This window comes from Cololabis saira, chromosome 20 (genome assembly GCF_033807715.1).
Source record: "Cololabis saira isolate AMF1-May2022 chromosome 20, fColSai1.1, whole genome shotgun sequence".
Lineage (NCBI taxonomy): Eukaryota > Metazoa > Chordata > Actinopteri > Beloniformes > Belonidae > Cololabis > Cololabis saira.
The window spans coordinates 8,675,646-8,690,993 of NC_084606.1; the positions used below are offsets into that span (position 1 = coordinate 8,675,646).

Sequence of the window (15,348 nt, forward strand, 5' to 3'; positions counted from 1 at the left end):
GGCGGGCGGGGTGGGCGTGCCCACCGCCGCAGCAGGAGCAGACGCGGAGGAAGCGGCACTGGAACACGCTGCAGCCAGCATCATTAAAGTCACCACAAACAGAGCGGCCTCCTTGATGCACGACGGGCCCGCCTCCGGCACCGACGCCCCTGGCCGCCGGAATGCCAACAGATGGGGTGGACGATGTGCGCGCTGGAAGCAAGGGCGCCGGCGCCGCCACTGACAGCCGGAAGAAAGCCGAAAATCTCGCCCGGGTGGAATGAGGCCCAGCGTGGGCAGGAATGGAGCAGGACGAAGCTGGGTGTGACGGCGCACCGCACAAAGAGCATGCCAGGGCTGTGCGGGCGGCGAAGATGCGGCCACACGACTCGGTGTCCAGTGCGCCCCAGCATGCGGCCTCGCCGAATTGATGAAGGCGAGCCGCAGCCTCGGAAGGGAAGTGGATGTGGCACTGACGAAAGTCGCTGCCTCCGAAGCGGAGGGCCAGACCGAGGACGCTGGACAAGCAGCCGTCCAGTTCCTGGTGACGCGAAGGAAAGATGGAACACACAACGTCCCTGCAAAGAGAGAAGCGCATGCAAGCTCGGTCGGCGTGAGCTCCCCTGAACGGGTGGATGACCCTCCCCCCGAGCGGAGGCACCCCTCGTGGTCCTCAAGATGTCCGTCTGCGGGTGGTCGGTGGAGGGAAGGCACGAGGAGGAGTGCAAGATCAATGTAGCCACCCTTCACGATTTGTCTGCGCAGGCCGGCCGGAACCGGAGAAGGGCGGGAAGCAGAAGCGCCGGGATGACGGACGTCGGTACCAGCTGTGGACAGGGCGAAATGAGTAGTTGCCTGCGGGGCCGGAACGGGTCGAGGAAGGAAACCGGGCCAAAATGCGGGGGGTGCCGGGTACCAACATCCCGATGCCGGTGGCTCCCACCGAGGTAACCTGCTGAGACTGACGGAGCTGGGAAGCAGAGGATCCAGGCAATCCGGCGCCAAGAGCCCCCTCTACCGCTGGCAGTCGAGGCTGCTGAAAGAGCATAGCGGGGGGTGCTAGCATCCCGGTGCTAGTAACCCCGACCGAAGTTAGCTGTTGTGGGTGCTGGGGGTGGGCTGAGGGGGGTGCTAGCATCCCGGTGCTAGTAACCCCGGCCGAAGTTAGCTGTTGTAGGTTCTGGAGGTGGGCTGAGGGGGGTGTTAGCATCCCGGTGCTAGTAACCCCGGCTGAAGTTAGCTGTTGTAGGTGCTGGGGGTGGGCTGAGGGGGGTGCTAGCATCCCGGTGCTAGTAACCCCGGCCGAAGTTAGCTGTTGTAGGTTCTGGAGGTGGGCTGAGGGGGGTGCTAGCATCCCGGTGATAGTAACCCCCGCTGAAGTTAGCAGTTGTAGGTGCTGGAGGTGAGCTGAGGGGGGCGCTGGCATCCCGGTGCCAGAAACCCCGGCCAGATCTAGCTGCTGTAGTTGCTGGAGGTGGGCAACGGGGGGGGCGCTGGCATCCCGGTGCCATAAACCCCGGCCAGATCTAGCTGCTGTAGTTGCTGGTGGTGGGCAGCGGGGGGCGCTGGCATCCCGGTGCCAGGGACCTTGAGGAAGGAGGAAGGAGACTGCTGGTGTGGGTGGAAATCCAGATAGGAGGTTGAAGGTCCAGGAATGATGAAGCTGTGTGCTCTTACTGAAGTAGGTAATTGACCTAAAACCATGGTATTACTTGTTCTGATGGTTTTTTGACCTTGCTTCTGTTTATGAGTTTTTTGCTGTTGAACCAGAGGGTTTGGTTGGACTGGCCCTTTAATGCGTTGACGTCACGGCGCGCCGTCAAAGTTTGCGTGATGATGTCATCCGGAAGAGAACTGGCGTCGGCGGAGCTGTGGCCATGGCAGGCTGACATGGGATGATTGAAAAGTTTTGCTTTATTGTCCGTGCGGTGAAAAGGGATTCTTTTATCATGTAGTGTTTTCTGGAGGGTGGGGACAGTCCAGTCCGAAATATTTGCAAGGCCGGCCGGCGAGGTTTCTCGATGGAGCGTGGTGACGCTGGGACTGCCGGCGGGTTGTGCAGCCTGTGTTGTCGGGTCGATAGCGAGGGGCTTGGGTTAGCCTTGTAGGAGAAGGAGTCGGGGACCTGCGACGACGGCGATTGGCTGCTCCGGATTGTCCGTGTCCTCTTCTCGTCGATGACGGAGGTGGGCTAGGAGATGGGGAGGACATCACGGGTGAGCTGCAGTAATCCTGGATGTTCAGGAGAGATTAACCGGGCGGGATGTGGACCACTGAGGAGACGGAGCTTGACCGGCTTGCCGGCTTCCTGGGCGGCTGTCGGGCCCGGGAGAGCGGTGTTTCAGGCACGGCGACGGCTGAAAAGTTTTCCTCCTCCGAATCTTGATCCGCTGGTGTTTGCTGGTGATCCCCTGCAATCAGATCGTCGTCCAATAGCGATAGCAACACGAGATCCATGCCTGAATGGGTGAGTAACTATCTTAGAGGTACGAGAGTGTGTAGTAGCGTTGACGTGCTTGCGGCTCCGGTGCAGAGAACGAGAGCGAGCGTGCAGAGAACGAGAGCGAAGAGGAACTGAGGTTTAGGTTAGTATTTGAAGGTATGCCGGAAGAGGCGTGGTGCTGGAAGAGGCGTGGTTGAGGCGTGGTCCTGCTCCTGAAACTCGCTGGTTAAGCTTCAAATAATGTCAGATTTTTTCCATGACACTTTGAGCAGAGATCTTTCAGCAGATGGAGCTGCTGCAGCTCATCTGGTTTTCATTTTCACATAGTACCAGGACTAATATGAAGGGTGGTGGTGTTGCTACTATATATTCAGACTTTCTATCATGTAAAACCATTCATGTGGGCTCATACTCTACTTTCGAGTACTGAGCTCTGGCTATTCGACCTGCTTATCCATGTCTTCTTCTAACCGTATACCGTCCTCCAAGGCTCAGAAAAGGTTTTATAGCTGAATTTAGCGAATTGTTATCCCAAATTACTGTTGAATATGACTACATACTTATTTCTGGTGATTTTAACATTCATATTGATTGTACCAATGATCACTTTGCCAACCATTTTATTGAACTGTTATCCTCTTTTGAACTCATACAACATACTACTGGGGCTACTCATAATCAGGGGCACACTCTTGATTGAGTGTACTCTTGATGTTGGGACCTCTGATCACTTTTGTATCTTCTTTAATGTTGCCTGGACAACTAAAATTATACCTGGGTCAAAACTAGTCAAAAGACGCACCATTGCTGCTGACACAGCTGGTAGCTTTATTGCTAAATATACCAACACTGCTAGACTATTTGGGCCATACTCTTACTCTAACCTGGACTTTACTCCATCTCCATTGTCTTCATGTGACAACTTGATGAATGACTTTAGTTGTTTAGTGACGCAAATTATGGATGATATAGTGCCTATTAAAACCAAATAAATTTCTGGCAAGACAAAAGCACCATGGAGGAATGTGAAAACAGTGAGGGCCCTTAAAAGGAACTGCCGCAAATCCGAGCGCAAATGGCGCAAGACCAAACTGCAGGCTGACTATAAGATCTATAAAAATATGCTCAGCACTTATAACAAAGAAATAAAACAATCTAGACAGCAGTACTTCTCTCAAATCATCACGGACAATTCACATAACGCTAAGTTTCTCTTTAGCACAATTGACAAACTTATTAATCCTCCGAGACCAATACCCACTGAGTTCCACTCCTCTGATAAATGTAATGAATTTGCATTATACTTCAAATCTAAAATCCTGAACATTAGGAATAATATAGCTGGTGGACGTGACCCCTCTCCCTCTGCTCAGCACCGCAGTGCCAGCACTCTTTCCAACTTCACCCTTACTCAGTGCAGTGACATACAGGAAGTAGTACAACAGCTGAGCTCTGCGACCTGCTCGCTTGATCTTATGCCCACTAAACTGTTCAAAGATGTTTTTAACTGTATTGGTGATGATGTACTCAAAATTGTAAATACCTCCCTACAGTCTGGAATCTTTCCCTCAGGTCTCAAACATGCTATTATAACACTGTGGCAGGTTGGAGAGGTGGATGGGACACGCACCTGTGTCCCATCCGCCTGAGTGGCTGGTTCTCTCCACCTGCCTGCCTTATAAGGCGGAGCCGGACAGCAGCGAGGGGTCGGAGGAGCTGTGTCCTGGGTGATGCTTGTGCACATGTGGGTGTTGTGAGAATAAAAAAGGGTCTGCACGAAACTCCGTGTCTCTCCATCCTTCGCGACGCAGCCGGATGGGACACAGGTGCGTGTCCCATCCACCTCTCCAACCTGCCACAAACACCATTGATAAAAAAGAGTAACCTTGATCCTTTCACTGTTGAGAACTAAAGGCCTATTTCAAACCTTCCATTCCTGAGGACAATTCTGGAGAAGGTTGTCTACCAACAATTACACAGGTATCTGTCATATAATAGCCTGTTTGATGTCTACCAGTCTGGTTTTAGAAAAAATCACAGTACAGAAACTGCCCTCGTCAGAGTTATCAATGATCTGAAAATTAACACAGACAACCACAAAGTCTCTATTCTGTTACTGCTCGACCTTAGTGCAGCTTTTGATACTCTAGACCATGTCATTCTACTTCAGTGCCTTGCACAGTGTTTGGGCCTCAGAGGCTTCAGTTCTTAACTGGTTTTCTTCATATTTAAGTGGTAGATCTTTCTCTGTTTCCGTCGGCAGCTATGAATCTGATAATGTCAGCATTGAATATGGAGTCCCACAAGGGTCAATTCTAGGTCCCCTACTTTTCAATTTGTATATGTTACCACTTGGGTCCATCATTCGGCATCATAATATTCAATATTATTCCTATGCTGATGACACACAATTATATGTATCTGTTACTGCCGATCATTTGAGCCCAGTCAATGACCTCATTCAATGCATTACAGATATCAAGTATTAAATGGCACCCAACTTTTTACAGCTAAATGAAGAAAAAACAGAGACTATTTTAATTGGTCCAAGTGCTCTGAGGCAACATATTCTCCCTCTATTAACTCCTCTGTCAGTAAAACAATGTGAGCTTGTCAAAAACTTGGGTGTTATTTTAGATGCTGATCTTAACTTCCAGAAACACATAGCAAATGTCTCCAGGACTGCCTTCTATCACCTCAGAAATATATCTAAAGTAAGATGCTTTCTGTCACAATCAGACTCTGAAAAACTGGTTCATGCCTTTATCTCCAGTAAATTAGATTATTGCAATGCACTTTTTGCAGGACTAACAAAGCAAGTGTTACATAAACTCCAGCTTATTCAAAATGCTGCAGCCAGAATTCTAACAAAGACCAGGGGCCTCATTTATCAACCGTTCGTAGAAAAGGTTCTAAATTCTGTCGTAGGAATGAAATTTAGAATGTGTGTAAGTACAAAAAAATCCGGATTTAATCAAACGTGCGGACACTGGTCGTACGCACATCAGTGATGATAAATCCCACCTGTGCTTACCTGCCGTGCTCGCACCGGGTGAGGGTCATTTGCATACAGAAACTCCTCCAATTAACCATATATGGCAGCAACACTCCCTTCAAAAATGCGTGAATTGAGTCCCTCCCCCTCACCGAAATCATGGCAAAGAGGTGCCAAAAAACGCGTCGCAGCCCATAAACAGGAGACATCTGCAACCGGCGGAGGACAGGCAACAACGCAGCTGTCAGCGATGGATACCCGTGTTGCCAGCATCATCGGGGACACAGCACTGTGTGGTATAATTCCCGGAGGAGACACAAACACACTCCCACCAGCTGTACCATCAACAAGTCACACTGCAGGTAAAATAAAAAGCTGAGCTGAGGTGTTTCACAAACATTTATTTAGACAGTTTAATGTGTGAATTTGAATCAAAATAAATGTGACAACAATGTGATGCTTCTTTAATAACTCAGACACTCAAGCCAGTCCAGCCTGCGCTCAGGAGCCGGAGACGGTGGAGGAGCCGGAGGCGGAGGAGGAGCTGGAGGAACAGGAGCAGCCAGGGTCATCCAGAACCCATTCGGTGTGCCCAGAGCCGCCTTAACCTAATGATAGGCCCTGGGGATAAGAGGTTTTGTAGGCCCCCCAGCCCCTCGACTTACATAGTCTTAACGTCTTAACGTATCACTTGAGTATAAACACAAAATACACTTTTTATAACAACCACACACAGCAAACCAAGATGTGTGAAAATGTACATATAATATAATTAACACACAGTAAAGCTGTATTTTTGGGATCACTTCCACTTTTTATCAGAACTGTAAAATACAGACTGCTGCTGAACTGACAGCTGGACTGGACACAGAAATAATGTTGAACTAAACCTGCATAGTAAGGTCTGTGATGCAAATAAAGTTCCATGTTCAGGTTTAACCATAGACTGTAAAGAAACATATAACATATATATAACAACATATATATTAACATATAACTCCCCCCTCTGGCCTCGGCGGGCCTTGTGAACCAATCACATGCACCTGCACAGACACACATGCACACTCCATTCAGCACCATGGATAGCAACATGGCTTAATGCCAGCCAGGTATAAAAGATGAAACAGTATGGAAGATTTTGAGTATAATGACAAACATATAAGCAAATACGGTATGCATTTCACTGCACAACCACAACAATTCAAAACCTGCACCAGCTAGCAATTAATACAGCACTTTCCTACCTTTTTAGAAGTGCTTCCGCCTGGTTGAAGAAAAGGCCTTGATAATGTCCTTAAAATACAAATCACGCAGGATGTCATGCTCAATCAGTGTGAGGTGACTCGAGTCTATTTTTCACCAAGCCCAGTTTGGAGAAGTTACTGAGTTTGCGTTTGAAATGAGAAAAATCTTCTCTGCTGCTTATATTGGCGTTCCGATGCTGATTTGTCCACATCTTTATTTTGACGGGACTCCGGTCCCATTTTCAACCCAGGTAAGCCCTGCATTAAGGCGGCCTTGGGTGCGCCCTGGGAGGGTGAGGATGCTGTCGGAGGCAGTGATTCAGAACCAGGAGGACACTGTGAGATTAATCCAAGTTTAACATTGTGAAACTGCCAGAATCAGAATTAGAAAACTGCCTGTTATTCTCATGACATGCATTGGTAGTTCAGTGGTAGAATTCTCGCCTGCCACGCAGGAGGTTAAAACTGCTGACTTCCTGGTTGGTCAAATGGACCATTGTTTTTAGGCACATCTGTTCCAAGACCCCCATCACATGCTCTAAACAGATAAACTTCCTTGGAGAGACTCAGGGGGGTCGTCTGACAGCCGTCTCATTGTCTTTAAGGGTTTAAGACCATCTCATGACAACAAAACCCCCTTGACCAATTCTAAAAGGATGTCTGTTGCTCTGCACACCACAGATAAGTTACTTACTAACTGAAAAGTCATAAGGTGTGACTTTTCAACTATCATCTGATACCATGTCTGTGTGACCATCTGTTTCCTGTTTTTGTCAATTGACCATCTATACATTCACTGTTCCAAATATGGTCAAGTTTCCTGTCAGCTTACTGAATAAAAGCGCCAGCTCTGCAGACAGCCAGTTGGGAGAAGTTTGACGAGCTCTAAGAGAAGGGCCGTGTTGCCCACAGCTCCTCAGATTCCTCTCCAACCTTCTGCAGAAGGCCATTGAAAATCATTCCATAAGTCTCCGGTGTCTTTTTCTAAGTTAATTAATGTATGTTGATGACTTTTTAACCTAACATTTTGGTGCCGAAACCGCAGGATCTCTCGAGCTGCGACGATTGGGGTGGCGTAAGATTCAACGGGCCATCCAAAATCTGTCGACAGCCGGTTCCCGACTTCAGGGACGGGGCCAGGTTGATCTTGCGCTGTTCCAGAGTCCAGACGACGAGATTTCCCAGCCAGGGTAAGGCACTAGGAGACTAGGTGAGAGACCTTTTTTGAGTGAAATTTCTGTGTATACTAACAAGAGGTTAGCGAAAACGGTGTTTGGCGGCGGGTCGGGGACACGATTTTTATGAAGGCATAGAGGCCTCTAAAAATACTGCCTAAGAGCAGTGCGTAAGACCAACACCTAACTCGGTCGGGGACCGGCTTTTGAAGTCTGGGACTTTAAAAGTACAGAATTACGAGAAGGGGTTTCTATTTGGAAATGATTTTTAATGGTTGTGTTTTATGTTTGTCTAATGTTTGTCTAATGTTTGTCTGATGTTTATGACAGGAAAACTGTCTGTTCAATGTGGGGTTTCTAAAATTGAGAGGAAAAATTTAAGTTGTTCACTAAATATCAGGCTAAAACCAAACTGTTGAAAAAGGAAAACTTGTGTTCTGAGAGAAACTTAGGAAAGAAAATAACTGGCGAAAAATAGCAGAGGCGTGGTTAAGCTGAAATTTATGCTTAAAGAATCTCTAAAAGATGCTTAATTGATGGGGAGACGTCCTCAAACTTAAGAAAATGGAGACAAATCTTGCGAAATAATAATATAGGGAACCTAAAAAGAAGTAAATGGACTAATTTAAGACTAGAAGAAGAAACAAGAAAATTGCGAACTTGTGAGGAGAGGATGGATTTTGGGAGAAGTGGGGGCTGCTGCAGGCTGCAGCATGAGGAAGTCTGTGTCTGTGTGTGACTCTCTGTGTGTGTGTCAAGCTGCAACTCTCTGTGTCTCTGTGTGTGTGTAAACAGCTGAAAGTTTCTGTCATTTTAAGAGAAAGAGAAATATGATTCTATTGACCTCATAGTTGTGCGTTAAAATGAAAAATTGAATAAAGACAGAAAGGTGAGATACGTAAAAGTCCTCATTCAGATCGTGATCTGCTTGAGCAGATTTTATGGTGCTTGGAGATGCAGCCTGTTCCTCCAATAGAGGAGGAGGGGCTGTTTGGGTCTGCCTGTAGCACAAAATATTAGTTAGGGGTTGAATAGAAGAAACATGTTAGAATATATTTGGATATTATAAGATAATATGTTAAGAGGTAAAAAGTTTAAATTCGTATGAGCTTCTCTGTCGAAGGTTTTGTTAAAATAATACAAACGGCTGAAGCTGTGTGTCTGTGTGTGTGTGAAAGCATGCTCCGGTTTACGAGCGGCTGTAAGGCTCTGTGTCTGAGGGAGAACTTTTTGTGTTTGTTGGGAAGAAGGGGGGTTTTGAGCTCTCCTCTTGGTAAAAACATAGAAAAATGGAGAAATATAGTTTGTTCTATCATTTTAAGCCCTGAATGAGGGCATAGAATCATAGAAGTTTTAAATTGGGTTAATTCACCATTTAATTTGCAGATTACTTTTGTAATACTGTATTTGACTCGGATTATATGCAGGAGAAACAAACCCGTTGAACAATCTTTTTAGAAAAGAAGAACTCTGAGTGCATACTAGCCTATTCACACTGAAAATGTGTACATTTGTGATCAGTGTTGCTACCATTTAGTTTGGGAGTTCATCTGAAATGCACCAATTGAGTTTGGTTAGTTTAGTTTGAGGAGAAGTAATTTACACATTTGCACTGATACACAAACCCACATGCAGATGATCTGAAGTTGTGTTTAATGTTAGTGGGTTTTTGTCTATGTGTAGTTTATGCATGGGAATTTATCCCACAATTTTCTTAAGACTTCTATGAGTTTTCATAGAAGAGCGTGCATTTGCGTTGCAGCATGCAAACAGAAGATTAAGAATCTCCTGAAGACTTTTATAAGTACTCATGATTTATCTGGAGATAATTTTCTGATAATTTTCTGATAATTTTCTGACAATTTTCTGACAATTTTCTGGCATTTCTTTTTGATTTGGGGAAAATAGAGCTCAACAACAGTTGAGAAGACATTATTTGATAGAATGCTCCTTTAAGTCCGATGTTTTGTGACTGTGAATTATTGTTTATACATACAATATATATATATATATATAAGTTCACTGAAGCCTACTGTTTACGTTGCAGAAGAGTTGCTGCACTGACAGTTTTTATGTGGTGTTACTTTAATAAGATCATAACCCACAACGTTTTTCAATGAGAAATTCTGTAGTCTAATCTACGGTGGGAGACAGAATTTTAAAGGTTTTGCCCCATCTAATCTGGTGATGGGAGGGGGGATCTCTGAGGGACATAGATATCCAACCCTAGAGAATCATTGAGTCAGACCTGCAGACTTGCCAGGGTGCGAAGGTCAAGAAGTGGGAGGGCCACTTATCTGGGGAGCCTGACTCTGGCAGCCTGACTCTTCCAGGGAGAAGTCAATAAGGAGGGGGTCTAATGACAACAAAACCCCCACCCCTGTCGGCATGCAAAATTATGCTGTGAAGCAGACCAGTGCTTCCAAGGAAGTTGTTCCACCTGGTGGCTAAGTTGAGCCATAAGGGAGTTTCTATGGCTCAACAGGAGGGAGTGGGAGTATGTAGGGGTACATATGATACATCATGAGGATTAAATACTAAATACCCTTTAAAAAAATTTTTAGTAGGAGTTTTCCGACATGTTGCAGATACAACATGAAAGGACCTATCCATTTGAAGTTGTTCATATGGATTTGATTCTTGGAGTGAACTAATGGCCTGTTAAGTTAAGGCTCAAGAAAGCCATGGCCTGAATGACGGCCATTAGTCGAACTGTACATGAGAATCGTCTTCTTGTACGCTGCTGTTTCTTCCTCTCTCCCTCTCCTAAAGCAGGAACTGCTGAAACTGGGTAACCGGATCCTGAGTCGAGGGGTGAAACGTCATCACCCGTCAGGACGGGCCCTTTTGCTGTCCAAGATCAGGACACCGACAGCACCGGCAGCAGTAAAGGCTGCTGAATGATCTACTGCGTTCACCAGTTGCAGTGAAAGCTAGCGGAGAAACGTGCCAGGCTCGAGTAGTGCGGGAAGTCGGGCGGTACTCGAACCTTTGCCCGCGGAAGAAATCAACTGATGCCTATCTCGCCAGCCCAGCCTGAAGAATATGACTAGCCAAACTGACTTGCGACAACAAACTAGGAGAGGAGTCCGAGGAATGGAAGAGACTTTTTCATTACTGAGTCATGCTGACATAATGACTGAGATTCCGATTCCGATTCCGACTATTACTGTCTTTGTACTTCTCTGTGTTTTCATTACCTGTATGTTTATGATGACACTGTTGAAGTTTCAAAATGATAAAAAAGGAGGGAAATGTGAGATTAATCCAAGTTTAACATTGTGAAACTGCCAGAATCAGAATTAGAAAACTGCCTGTTATTCTCATGACATGCATTGGTAGTTCAGTGGTAGAATTCTCGCCTGCCACGCAGGAGGTTAAAACTGCTGACTTCCTGGTTGGTCAAATGGACCATTGTTTTTAGGCACATCTGTTCCAAGACCCCCATCACATGCTCTAAACAGATAAACTTCCTTGGAGAGACTCAGGGGGGTCGTCTGACAGCCGTCTCATTGTCTTTAAGGGTTTAAGACCATCTCATGACAACAAAACCCCCTTGACCAATTCTAAAAGGATGTCTGTTGCTCTGCACACCACAGATAAGTTACTTACTAACTGAAAAGTCATAAGGTGTGACTTTTCAACTATCATCTGATACCATGTCTGTGTGACCATCTGTTTCCTGTTTTTGTCAATTGACCATCTATACATTCACTGTTCCAAATATGGTCAAGTTTCCTGTCAGCTTACTGAATAAAAGCGCCAGCTCTGCAGACAGCCAGTTGGGAGAAGTTTGACGAGCTCTAAGAGAAGGGCCGTGTTGCCCACAGCTCCTCAGATTCCTCTCCAACCTTCTGCAGAAGGCCATTGAAAATCATTCCATAAGTCTCCGGTGTCTTTTTCTAAGTTAATTCATGTATGTTGATGACTTTTTAACCTAACAACACCACCAGATCCGTCAACGAAATAAGGGATCAACTGACCACCATATCGAACACCCTACTTCAGATGAACGAATCTCTGAAACAGATTGCTGCATGCGCAGCGCAGATGTTGAAAAAATAAACTAAAAAATGTTGAATGATGTTGACATTATTTTCCCACGCAGACCTTCGATCCGAAATCTCTCACTTTTTAAAGATCGGCTAACAGGCAGACCTATGGAGCCAAATCAAGGCAAAAAGGTTTGTAATTGAAAAACTGAGATTTGAACCTGAAAATTCAAGTTTTGATCATGTACCTTTCTTTGTGATCTGAAACTGAAAAAAGAATCTGATACTGAAAAAAAGAAACAGTAGAAAAATAAGTTCATGATCAAAACTTGAATTTTCAGGTTCAAATCTCAGTTTTTCAATCACAAAACTTTTGGCCTTGATCTGGCTCCATACAGACTTACTTAATATCCCTGTATGATCCTCTCTCTCGTTTGAATGGCAGCGGCATTAGGGGGTGGGAAAGGCTCTGCGTCGGGCATGGGCTCGTCTGCTCTGGGGGGTTCCTGCAGAGGGACACCTTGTTTTTCATGGCTAAGTTGTGAAGCACAGAGCAAGCCTAGATGATGTTGCAGACTTTTTCAGGCCTATGTGTCCCCCCCGCGCTGGACAGGCACAGCCATCGGCCTTTTAGCAGACCTATTGTGCGTTCAACAACGGTTCTTGAGCGTGCATGGGCCCGGTTGTAGTGCTGCTCCTGCGGGGTCCTCGGGTTGGGTATGGGGGTCATCAGCCATGGCTTTAGTGGATATCCCCGATCACCTATAGAGATGTTATAATAAGCCATACAACGCCCAGAAAATTATTTTGAAATGTTGCAACACTCACCAATAAGCCAGCCATCCTCAACAGCTCCTGCTTGGAGGTCCACACCAACAGAGCTGTGCTGCAGAATGAATGAGTCGTGCGTTCCTCTAGGCCACCGGGAAACAACGTTTGTCAGAGACGTATTTGCATCGCAGATTATTTGTGTATTTATTGAATGAAAGCCTTTGCTGTTGACGTAACTGAATTAATTGCGTGATGGTGCTTTTATGGCGATGTGGGTGCAATCTATGGCTCCAATTATGTTTGGGAATCCGGCGATGGCATGAAATCCTAGTTTGATCTCGACTTGTTGCTGATGTGCGAATGGGAACTGGATGTAAGCTGGGGCGAGAGAAATGATTGCATCCAACACTGCCGGCATGATTCTGCTAATTGTCGGCTGCGAAATGCTGCATATGTCTCCAATCTCTCTCTGAAATGTCCCGGTGGCCAAGAATCCCAGGGTGGACATAGCTGGATGTGCACTGGAATGGCTTTGCTGCGTTTTGTCTCTCGCTCCAACATTGGTTGCAATTCGCTGCATAGATCCATCAGAATATGTTTTGGGAAGCGGTACCTGCTGAGAAGCCACTCCGTTCTCTCGCTGAACAGGTCAGCGCGCTCTTTGAATACGTGCTCTCTGCGGAGCGCACGGTTCTCCAAATCCTCCATATCCTCAAAATCCTCCAAATTCTCCAAATCCTCCAAATCATCCAACAGTACGAGATATGCCATGGTACTTGTATTTTCTTTTCAGATCGTCCTGCCACAGCTGTCTTTTATAGCAGTCACACCAGTTATTCACACTATCTGCTGATTTACTAATTGAGTATCTTTATTAATTAGAGGAAACGGGGAACATGTGTGAAGTTTGAGATCGCTGAACACTGACTCTTTTAATGGGTTCTAGTTGTAGTTTCACTGTTCTACCACTAGGTTTTGTGTGTACGCATGGTCGGAGTTGTGCTTACATTTACATGCGTTTCTGCGCACAGGTACAGGTTGATAAATTCCATACTTTGCGTGGGAATGCTCGTACGCACGCTTTACGCACAGATCTGTGCGTACAAACGGTTGATAAATGAGGCCCCAGGAGGTTTGAACACATCACTCCTGTTTTGTCCTCTCTTCACTGGCTCCCTGTTAAACAAAGAGTAGATTTTAAAGTACTTCTTATTATCTTTAAATCTATGAATGGCTTAGCTCCCTCCTACATAGTTGACATGCTGACTGAATACATTCCGGACAGATCCCTTAGATCAGTGATTCTTAACCATAGGGCCGCGGCCCACACTTGGGCCGCGAGCGCCATCTAGTGGGCCGCAAAAAAATTCTGTTTTGTACTTGTGGGCCGCGTGGGCCGCCGGACTGCATAGCAACTCCCAACCAAATGAGGAGAAGACCCTCAGCTAGCTGTACGTGTAATAGTAAGAGAAATGGTGTGTATTTACAGAGAAAATCCTTCATTTTGCACAGAGTAGGTTTAGATCCGCCAGGATTAGGGATCGATTACTTGGGTCTGCGCCCAGAGCGAGCGAGCGCGGCGTGATCATTTATCCCGACGCGTCCCCGCGGCCGGGGAGGTCGTGCCGCTCGGGTGGCGGCTCCGTCGTTAGAAGAAGCATAACTCAAAGAGGGGAAGAAAGAGAAACTGCAAAACTGTTCAATTGTTAAGACGTGTTTATATTCATTTATTATAAAAATGTGTTGAGACAATTAACAAAGAAAAGCTGAAATTCAAACTGCTGGTAGAGAAATAAAATAAGATAGCATTTGAAAAATAAAATAAAATCTATTTTATTTTTAAGAGAAAAAAATATGTTTGATTCAAGTTACACATGTTAAGTGGCAAATATGTACTTTTTTTAATATAACAGTCAGATGCAGATGTTGATACAACTATGAGGCTACTTGAATATATATATATATATATATATATATATATATATATATATATATATATATATATATATATATATATATATATATATATATACATATTATGATGTTCTGTACCTTCGCTTGAGTAAATTTTCTCTAAATGGACCTCTTAATGTTTTAGTTGAATACCCCTGCTATACAGTGTTAATATTTAATGGGCCCCGGGCCACTCTGTACTGAAAAAATTGGGCCCCAAGGTCAGAAACGTTAAGAACCCCTGCCTTAGATCATCAAATAAGAGTCTTCTAATCATTCCTAGAATCCACACTAGATCTGCTCATGGGGCTTTCAGTCACTACGGTCCCACTCTCTGGAATTCCTTGCCACAGGAACTTAGGTCTGCTCCAACAGTGCCCACTTTCAAAAGCAGACTAAAAGCTTTCCCTTTTGCACAGGCGTTTGCCTAAACTCATGGTTGACAGGGTGATTGCACTTTTGTTAAAATGGAATTATGGTTGTTATTATTGTTTTTTTCTCTTGTCATACTCGTTATCTATTTCTGTTATTGTAAACTTGTAATTTTGTTTATTTGTTTGTTTATGTCCATGCTTGTAATGTGAAATGTGCTGTATAAATAAAATTGACTTGACTTGACTTGACTTGGTGCTGCAGCAGAGCTGATGCAGTTCAAAACTGAGCCATACTTGACCCAGTAAACATCCCAGAACCACAGCAGTGTGGTTTTCAGTCCCATCACAGCACAATAACAGCTGCACCTTCACTCATCCATGACACGATCTCCTCCTGCTGCTGATTTAGCAGAAATCAGATG

General features: G+C 45.4%; 1 protein-coding gene across 1 annotated transcript in view; it reads left to right on the top strand.

Annotated features, from left to right (window-relative positions):
* LOC133420868 (NACHT, LRR and PYD domains-containing protein 3-like) overlaps positions 1–15,348 on the top strand; it is a 42,568-nt gene that overhangs the window by 23,853 nt on the left and 3,367 nt on the right. The gene's annotated exons all lie outside the window — the stretch shown is intronic.